The sequence below is a fragment of the Canis lupus genome, chromosome 18 (assembly GCF_011100685.1).
Source record: "Canis lupus familiaris isolate Mischka breed German Shepherd chromosome 18, alternate assembly UU_Cfam_GSD_1.0, whole genome shotgun sequence".
NCBI lineage: Eukaryota > Metazoa > Chordata > Mammalia > Carnivora > Canidae > Canis > Canis lupus.
In genome coordinates this window covers 13020573-13030248 of record NC_049239.1, presented here as the reverse complement: position 1 = coordinate 13030248, position 9676 = coordinate 13020573, and the positions used below count along the sequence as shown (strand labels likewise).

The window sequence follows — 9676 nt, the reverse complement described above, 5'->3', positions numbered from 1 at the left end:
TTATTTGCCTTCTTCACTTCCATTCTGTCCTGAGCATACAGTGGAGTTTTCCAGAGGTTAGATGATGTGTTTTCACAACAGATCGAACACCTCAGACACGAGAATTCCTGCTGTCTTTTATTAAGCTGGATATTAAAGAGGTTTGCAAAAATATAAAAAACAACGCCACTTCTCTCACTGATTTTTGTTTTGTTTTGGGAAATTTGGTTATTTTTTTCATTAAAAAAACATTATTTATATTAACCTATAAGCGGCAGTATTATTTTAAATGAGTTAACAGTTTTTAAATTCTCACTTTTAATTTCTAATACAGTAAATATTGATAAATATAATCCACATAAATGAAAGCTCTTTGTGGTTGCTCAATAATTTTTAAGGATGTAAAATGATCCTCACATCAGAAAATCTGAGAACATCCTAAAGAATGTAGTACCAAAATTGGCTGCTGCGATTTTAGATCCCAAGTTCACTCGCTGTACTATACAAAGGAGAGAGAGAGAGAGCTTTCCTCCCCAAACATCAAATAGAAATGCCAGCTTTCCTTCTGGTGGAACCAATTTAGAATCTCTGCCCACTGCTGTACCAACCACTGTGACAAGGGGAGGGATTCCTTTGATGGATTCAGTAATCAGGGCCCACGCCGGGAGCTGGGAATGGGCTCAATCCCATTTAAGCTGTGCGGCTGGTACTTCCTGGGAGAAAGGGACAGATGGATGCTGGGGAGTCAGCCAACAATAGTTACTGTAGAAAATAAAAACGATGATAAAATAAAAACACACAGCATTTCTAGTCGGGCTCATCCTAAATCTTCAGTTAATTCTCACAGCACTCAATAAGAAAGGTATTATTATTTATTATGATAGGCGATATACCCTCTGCCATCACTTCAGCTAAGAAAGATGCTTGGGGAATGTTCAAATGGTTCACTTTCCTAAGATTTTGATCGAAGCTTTACCGTTAGCATAATGCTAGCAGTGGAATGCAAGGGTTTACAGCATGGGCTTTGGGATGGGACAGATGTGCTCACACCATGCTCAGATTTTGACTGAGAAAAATAAAGTGATTTTTTTTTCTATAACCTCTATGATAGTCTTTACAACTCCCCCCCGCCCCAGCCATCGTATTTGTTAGTGAGGGAAGGTTATATTTAGTCTAATTAAATAGTGTAATTCAAACCAACAGTTTTTTTTAAAAGATTTTATTTATTCATTCATGAAAGACACAGAGAGAGGCAGAGACACAGGCAGAGGGAGAAGCAGGTTCCATGCAGGGAGCCCGATGTGGGATTCGATCCTGGGACCCTGGGGTCATGACCTGAGCCGAAGGTAGATGCTCAACCACTGAGCCGCCCAGGCTCCCTCAAACCAACAATTTAAATAGTTTTTTTGGACTTAAAATATTCTGTTTCTTTGGGGACAATTGCTCAAGTTTGTCAGATTTCTGGCCCCCTCTACCAGAAGGTGATAAGTGTTTTGGAGAATGGGTGGGAGGAGTGTGACGGGAGCCTCTGTGGTAGAGGATTGTGAGATCCTCAGGCCACATCCTGGACTGGCTATGCCTGAGGGTGGCTGGACCAGCCCCCAGGGATTCTGTGGGTGTCTGTGGCTGAAGTAGGAGGGTGGTCTTCTCTCTTGGTTCGGTTAAGTCACCCTTCTCTTCACTAACACCTCAACCCTGCCTTGGTATTCCCTGGGCCCGATGACACCATGGACATGTATGCTGTTGGCAAATCCCTCAACCAAACTCTGAGCTCATGTCCAGATCACACAGCCCCAGTCCTCCCACCCCACATATCCATGTGGCAGCAGATGTCCTCAGGGGGCCTGCAGTGAGGCCCTCCTCCTGCCTAATCATGTTGCATTCTGAGCTTCCTTCAACATGGCTGTCTCCATGTTGATGCAAACGGTGGTTTCCACTTTGAGAGGTGGTTCCTTCCCAGTCTTCAGCAGAAAGGAGAGCAGAAACCCCTCAAATTTAGGTTTTCCCTCCGCCTTATCTACCACTACTCTTTTCTCAAGGACATTAGGACAGAGAAGAAGGATCATGACACATTTCTCTCCCTGCCTCTCTGACTCTGTCCTTCTCTCCATAGGCCATTGAAAGGAGAAAGAGCAGGCTTAGACCTCTCCTCCCTGAACGTCTGTGATCCAGTCCTCCAGACACATTCCTTGATGTGGTAAAGGAGGACAGAAGAGAATTCAGAAAAACCCTTTTCTTGGGACGCCTGGGTGGCTCTGTGGTTGAGCGTCTGCCTTCGGCCCAGGTCGTGATCCCGGGGTCCTGGGATCGAGTCCCGCATCAGGGTCCCTGCAGGGAGCCTGCTTCTCCCTCTGCCTGTGTCTCTGCCTCCCTTTGTGTGTCTCTTGTGAATAAATAAATAAATAATATATATATTTTTTAAATAAAAAAAAATATTTTTTAAAAAGCAAGAAAGCACAAAAAACCCTTTTCTCTACTGACAAAGCCTGACTTTCAAGCCTGTTGTCTTGCTAAGGAATTGAAAATCTGATTTTGGATGTTGGAAGCCGAATACTCTCCCTCTCCTTCTGTGTTCCTGTTATATAATCCAGAACTCCTACTCTCACTGCTCCCTGAAATGCCTTAGGCACCCCGGGTGGAAGGTTGCACACATGCGAGAGAAAAGTATACAATATGAAAATATGTCATGGTGGGCGCCTGGGTGGCTCAGTGGGCGAAGCATCTGCCTTCAGCTCAGGTCGTGGTCTCAGGGTCCTTGGATCGAGTCCCGCATCGGGCTCTCTGCTCAGCGGGGAGCCTGCTTCTCCCTCTCCCTCTCCTTTGGTTCTCTCTTTCTCAAATAAATTAAATCTTAAAAAATATATATGTATGTGGGGAATACAAAGGCACTACCATATGCTTAATAATATACCCCACGACGTAGACAAACCCAATGTGGATCCTAGCTTGGCTCCCTACCCACCAGTTGTGTGCCCCTGGGCAGGTGAACACCTCTTAAGTCTGGGCTTTTTCATCTGTTATACAGAGAAAGCAGTAGTATCTGCCCTGTAGATTCCTTGCAAAGGTGAAATGAGGTAAAAGACATAAAGCACTTAGCAGAGTTCCTGCCGCATAGTAGGTGCTGCGTAGATGTTAAGTACGTGATGAGCACCTGTCTTCTCCGGGCCTGCCAATCCCGTTTACATACCCACCTGGCGCAGCAGCCGCCCTGTGAACGTGCATATTCGAGGATCCCTACGTATTGTCCTTGAATTAACTGTGTCGTCTGTGCTCAGGATTAAGTTGATGCAAGTTGATACTGTGAGAAAACATTACTCAGTGACTTGTTGAACCGCTTTCTTGGCACTTGGCGCAAACAGAGATCTCTGAATCTACAGGGACATCTTTACCAGGTGCAAGGGGTCACTGCCCTTTTTGAGCTGTGGGGAAGCTAGACTGGAAAGGAAGGAAGAAAGGAAGGAAGAAAGGAAGGAAGGAAGGAAGGAAGGAAGGAAGGAAGGAAGGAAGGAAGGAAGGAAGGAAGGAAGGAAGGAGAAAGGGAGGGAGGGACAGAAGGGGAGTAGAAACAAAGGAAGCAGAAGAGGGAGTCCCAAACAGCTCTCACCCTGATAATCTTCCATGCTTTACCTGACCAGTATAATAAAGGTGTCATCCTTAGGTAGAACCATCCTTCTACGCACAATTGGAGGGCAGTCTGGTCACTGTGGGAGTCTTTAATGGACAATTCGGATTTCTACATAATTTTTTCAATGAGCAGATTTCCTAAGCTTTTATAAAACAGGCATGAAATTCTGTGACTAATATAGACCTGTTTCGTAGCCCTAAGAAAATGTTCTAGATGCACAACGTATACCTATAAGGAGGCGATATAGGTAAGCACCTGAACCGGGGTTTGGCACACCTGTTCTGTAAAAAGATGGATGGTAAATATTTTCGGCTTTGTGGGCAATACTGTCTCTACTGCAAATGCTCAGCCCTGCTGTTGTAGCTGAAAGCAGCCGTAGATCATATGCAAACGAATGAGCATGGCTGTGTCCCCAGAAAACTATTTATGAATACCAACATTTGAATTTCATATGATTTTCACTTGTCATGAAATACGATTCTTCTCTGATTTTTTTTTTTGTCAACTATTTAAAAATGTGGACTGAACAAAAAGGCAATGGGCCAGAATTTAGCCCCTAGGGCCATAGTTTGCTGACCTCTGAGCTATACCACGCCATTTCAGAAATACCAAGGGATCTATCTACTTGCTTCTGCCAAAAACCTATCATTCCACAGTGGATATTTGAGTCCTTTAGCTTTGGGTTTTTTTGGTTTTGTTTTTATTTTAAGTAGATACACATTCCCTTCGGGGAGGCAACACTTCCACTTTTCATCAGCCTTTACAGTATGTTTTAACAAGTTCTGCTTTTCTGTGGATTTGACAGGCAGAAAACAGGAAGACAGTAAATGTTCAGCTGAGGCTGAGAGGGAGGAGAGAAGCTCTAGGAGTGTGGATAAGAGAAAAAGTGGGTAAATGGAATACTTCTAGTGGCATGAAAGCTCCTCCTTTTCAAAATTTGGCCTAGTGTTATGGAGCTTGAAAATTTGGCCTAGTGTCATGGAGCTTGTACTGATTGAGTGTGGATGCTCTGAAGGTGATGTCAATAATGATCATTCAAAGAGAAAATCTAGGCTATAAGCATCACCTTCCTCAAGAGCTTTGAGGAAGTCAGTCTAAAGACATCAGAAACGCCTGCCAACGCTAACTTCCCACCTGACTTTCACTATGTGGGCATTGTATTTTGATACAAGAAAACTCCATTTAAGAAGCCACGGGTGTAAAAGGTAAGTGCTATCTTCTTCAGTGGGTCAGATGAAGGGCTTGCACCCAGACTCAGTTCTCTCAAGAGCTTACCCCCACGTCCAGCGCGGGACCTGCTAGCCACGGGAGCCTATTGGGTGCTTAACATGTGGCTTGTCTAAATGGGTAAGTGCTGTCAGGTAGAAAAGATACCCTGGATTTTAAAGACTGAATATAAAACATATGTGCAAGATCTCACTGATAATTGTAAAATATGAATTTTTGTGTTGAAATAATTCTAGATACGTTAGGTTGAATAAAACATGTGAAAATCAATTTCACACCTGTTTCTTTATACTTTCTAAAATATGGTGATTAGAAAATAAAAGATTGGGGATCCCTGGGTGGCTCAGTGGTTTGGCGCCTGCCTTTGGCCCAGGGCACGATCCTGGAGTCCCGGGATCGAGTCCCGCATCGGGCTCCCTCCATGGAGCCTGCTTCTCCCTCCTCCTGTGTCTCTGCCTCTCTCTCTCTGTCTATCATAAATAAATAAATAAATCTTAAAAAAAAAGAAAATAAATGATTACACATGTGGCTTGCATTGTGTTTCTGTTGGACAGTGCTGAAGCCGACTCTGAGCTGACAGGCAGTCGAGTGCCATGAAAAAGTCTTGGACGGACAGTTGGAGGCCTGGGTCTTACTTTCACCTCTGTTACTCATTCTAGGACTTAGGGTAAGTCATCTTTTTTAATCTTCAAAACCTGAGCATGAACTAGATGATCTCTAAGGCTTCATCCAGATGGAAAAACAAAAAATTCTTCAAGGCTAAGAGTATTCTTTTGTTTTTTTTTTTTCCCCTAAGTAGGTTCCACGCCCAACATTGGAGCCCAACCCGGGGCTTGAACTCACAACCCTGAGATCAAGAGTCAGACGCTCAACCAACTGAGCCACCCAGGGATCCCAAAGGCTACAGGTTGTCTTATTATTTCTTTATTATATATATTATTTGTATTATTTCAGATAGTGAGAAGCTAACATTCTTCCTATACTTATTTCCAATGCAGTTATAGAACGCATCACTTACCATTCCAAAGAAAAGGCAAGAATATGCTGTTTGATAATTAAGGTGTCAGTGTAACCATAATAAGTTCTCCTGAGGCTCTCTGGACCTTGCTCCGTCTCATCCTGTCATCTCTCCTGTCTGCTGGCTCCTCCAACAGGCAGAGAGCTGGCTGAGAGGTTAGTATCAGCTTCATTGCCCTAGCTTTATCCAGCAATAGCTTCTAGCAAGTTCCAGATCTCCCTTCTACCACTAGTTTGAAATCTTCTCTGCTTTTCTTTCACCTGTGGAAATCCCAACATTCTCTGGATGCAGTGGATCACACACCTGGTGTCAGAACTAGGAGTCTTTGAAGAACTAGAGGTAAAGAGGAGAGATCCTTCCCTAGGGTCAGAACCAGAAACAGTTCATGAAGAGATTCTTTGGGTCCTAAACTCCCAAACAGGTTTTCTTGTTACTCTGATTCAATGATCTCCTAAATAGGTCTCTAACTGTAACTCATTATTTTTGTCTATTATGTTAATATTCCTATTTATCCTTGTATTACATATTTTTCTACCTATTCATTTTTGTTGGAGGCATGGTAGCTATAGCCCTATGGAAAGTGCGTCTGAATCCAAACTTTCTTTTGTTTCCTTGGAAAGAGTGGACTTCATATGTATTATTCAAAGTAAGTTTTTTAATTTTCTTTTTTCTTTTCATTTTTTTTTTATTTTCAAGCGGTTTCAGATTTACAGAAAAATTGCAAAGGTAGTACAGAGAGTTCCCATATACCTGAACCTGGTTTCCCCTAAGATTAACTTCTTAAATTAGTATGATATGTTTCTTTCAGTTAATAACCAGTATTAGGCTATTATTAAAGTTTATACTCTCTTCAGATTTTTAAAACATTTTTTAAATTAAAAATAAATTTTATTTATTTATTCATGAGACACACACAGAGACCTAGGCAGAGGGAGAAGCAGTCTCCCTGCATGGAGCCCGATATAGGACTCGATCCCAGGACCCTGGGATCATGCCCTGAGCCAAAGGCAGATGCTCAACCACTGAACCACCCAGCTGTCCCTCTCTTCAGATTTCTTTAGTTTTACCTAAATTACCTCATGTCCTTCTTCTGTTCTAGCATGTCATCCAGGATGCCACATTACATTTAGTTCTCATGTCTCCTTAGGTTCTTCTCTTGGATGTGGTGATTTCTCAGGCTTTCCATTTATTTATTTGTTTACTTATTGAATCTTTGGTGTTCTCTCTCTTTTTATTTTATTTTTATTATTTAAAAAAATATTTTATTTTTAAGTTTTCTCTCTATCTCAACGTGGAGCTCAATCTCACAACCGAGATCTAGAATTGCGCACTTCACCAACTGACCCACCAACTGAGCCACCAAATGAACCCCTCTCTCTGTCTTTTTAAATTGAACTATAATTAACATACAATGTTATATTGGTGACTGTGTGAGTTAGGGTACTCTAGGCAAACTGACCAATAGACCATACATACTACACACACACACACACATAAATACATACATTTATTTTAAGGAATTGGCTGATGTGATCATGGAGGCCAGCGAGTCCAAAGTCCAAAATCTGTACAGCTGGCTGGCAAGCTAAATACTCAGACAGGAGTTGGTGGTGCAGTCTTGAGGTAGAATTTCTTCTTTTCCAGGAAATCTCGTAGGGCCCTCAACTGACTGGATGAAGCCCTGCTCACCTTATAATCTCTTTATTTAAGAAGGGTCAACTGATTATAGATGTTGATCACATCTAGATACAGCAACACCCATATTACCGTTTGATTAAATAACTGGGTACCATATTAGCCAAACCGACACATAACACTTAGCATCGCAATGACCTTAGCAGTTATGGGGTGTCAGATATTTTGTACAATGTTCCTCAGTTGGGATTTGATTGATGATTTTTCAAAACATGTATTGTTTTTATGTATGTTTGGGTGAACTAGATTTTATGGATCAATGGACTAAAGGGTAACTGTGGCTGGATTGTTTGGAAATAGGTTTCTTAGGAATAGAATCTTGGCCCAGGCTCTGGAATATATAATGTATTCCTGCTGTGGCCTCCTGTTTGTATTCTGCTGGAATGTTCAATTTGATCTTCTGACTATTATTATTATTTAAACTTAGAAAACCCCCACTATTATTAGCATTAGAAAGAGTTACAAAAATAGTACAGGAATTCCTGTAGACCCTTTACCCAGCTTCCTCTACGTTAACATTGTACAGGCCATAGTACAACCATCCCAACTAAGAAACTGACATTTGTACCATACTATTAACTAAACCATAAACGTGATTCAGATTTTACCAGCTTTTCCACTATTGTCCTTTTACTGTTGCATGATCCAGTTAGGATGACACACCTTTCATTATCATATCTCCTCAATTTTATTTCATCTGTGGCAGCTTCTTGATCTTTCCTTGTCTTTCATGACCTTGAGACTTTGGAAGAGTACTGATTGATTATTTTGTAGAATGTTCCTTAGTTTGGCTTATCTGATACTTCCTGATGTTTCTGGGATATTATCCTTAGACTGAGATCATGTGTTATTGGAAACAATAACCATGGAAGTGATGTTCGTTCTTAGTGTATCCTATCAGGCTAAGGATACAGTTCTGTCTTATTAATGGCGATGCTCCCCTTAATCTCTTGGTTCAGATGGTGTCTGCTAGGTTTCTCCACTGCACAGTGACTGTGCCTTTTTCAGTCAATAATTTCTGTTGCTAGGGAGAAGGTAATTTGAGGGGATGCGAATATCTTGATTTTCTTTTTAATCTTTCACCCACTGATTTTAGCATCCACTGGTGGATCTTACCTACAACAGTTATTACTCCAATGTTCAAATGATGATTTTCTTTTCTCCCTCATTCCTTCTACATTACTAAGTAGAATATTCTATAAGGAAGAGTTGGTTTTTCTCCTTCATTTATTTATTTATCCACTTGTTTTTTTATATCAGCATAGATTCACATGATTCTTTGGGTTATATGCTGTTTTTTTTTTTTTTTAAAAAACCAACTCTGCTACAATTTTGAAATGGAGGATTTTAATAAATCTTCAAGTAAGAAAATACTTTGATCTCCCTCATATGTTATTACATACCTTAAATTTCTTGAAAGAAGCCAAGGTAAAATCTAAATCTCAGAAATGTTAAATAAGGAGTACACAGTCTAGTGAAGTGGTTTTAAGAGCAAGGCTTCTGGAATCACACTGGCCAGGTATGTACTCTCTCTGCTTTACCTTCCTCATTATAAAATAAGGATGCAAGCAATATCTACCTAAGAGGAGGTAAGACAAGATAATACGTAGAATGTTTAGTGTAGTACCCAGGTATATAGTAAATGCTCAGCAAATGTTAGTGTGTATTAAGAATAAATAGCTGAAGGCAAGATTAACCCCATTTGTCAAGACTGAACAGAAATAGTGAATTAAGAGATTACTGGAAATCATACCTTTGATTGGTCCCACATCTTACGTTTTGTTTTCTTCCTTTACATACTCAGTAAATACCAAAGTCAGAATTTGTCCTAAGAATTATTCTTTAGGGACACCTGGGTGGCTCAGTCAGTTAAGCATCCAACTCTTGATTTCGGCTCAGGTGATGATCTCAGGGTTGTGGGACTGAGCCCTGTGGTTGACTCCGCACTCAGTGGGGAGTCTGCTTTGGATCCTTTCTCCCGCTCCTTCAGCCCCTCCCCTACCCACTCTCTAAATAAATAAATAAATGAAATCTTTAACCCCCCGCCTCCCCCGCCAAAGAATTATTCTTTAACTTTTCTGAAGCAGATCTGACTTTGAGCAATTGGTAAAATTATGGAATTAGAAACAAGC

The 9676-nt window shown here is 41.2% G+C and overlaps 1 long non-coding RNA gene across 1 annotated transcript; it reads left to right on the top strand.

The window, feature by feature from the left end:
- The first annotated feature begins 4461 nt into the window (after nt 1–4461).
- Nucleotides 4462–5738, top strand: LOC106559946. Its single transcript, XR_005372908.1, has 3 exons — nt 4462–4809; nt 5386–5498; nt 5631–5738. It is a non-coding gene; the product is annotated as an uncharacterized LOC106559946 (long non-coding RNA).
- The last annotated feature ends 3938 nt before the right edge of the window (nt 5739–9676 follow it).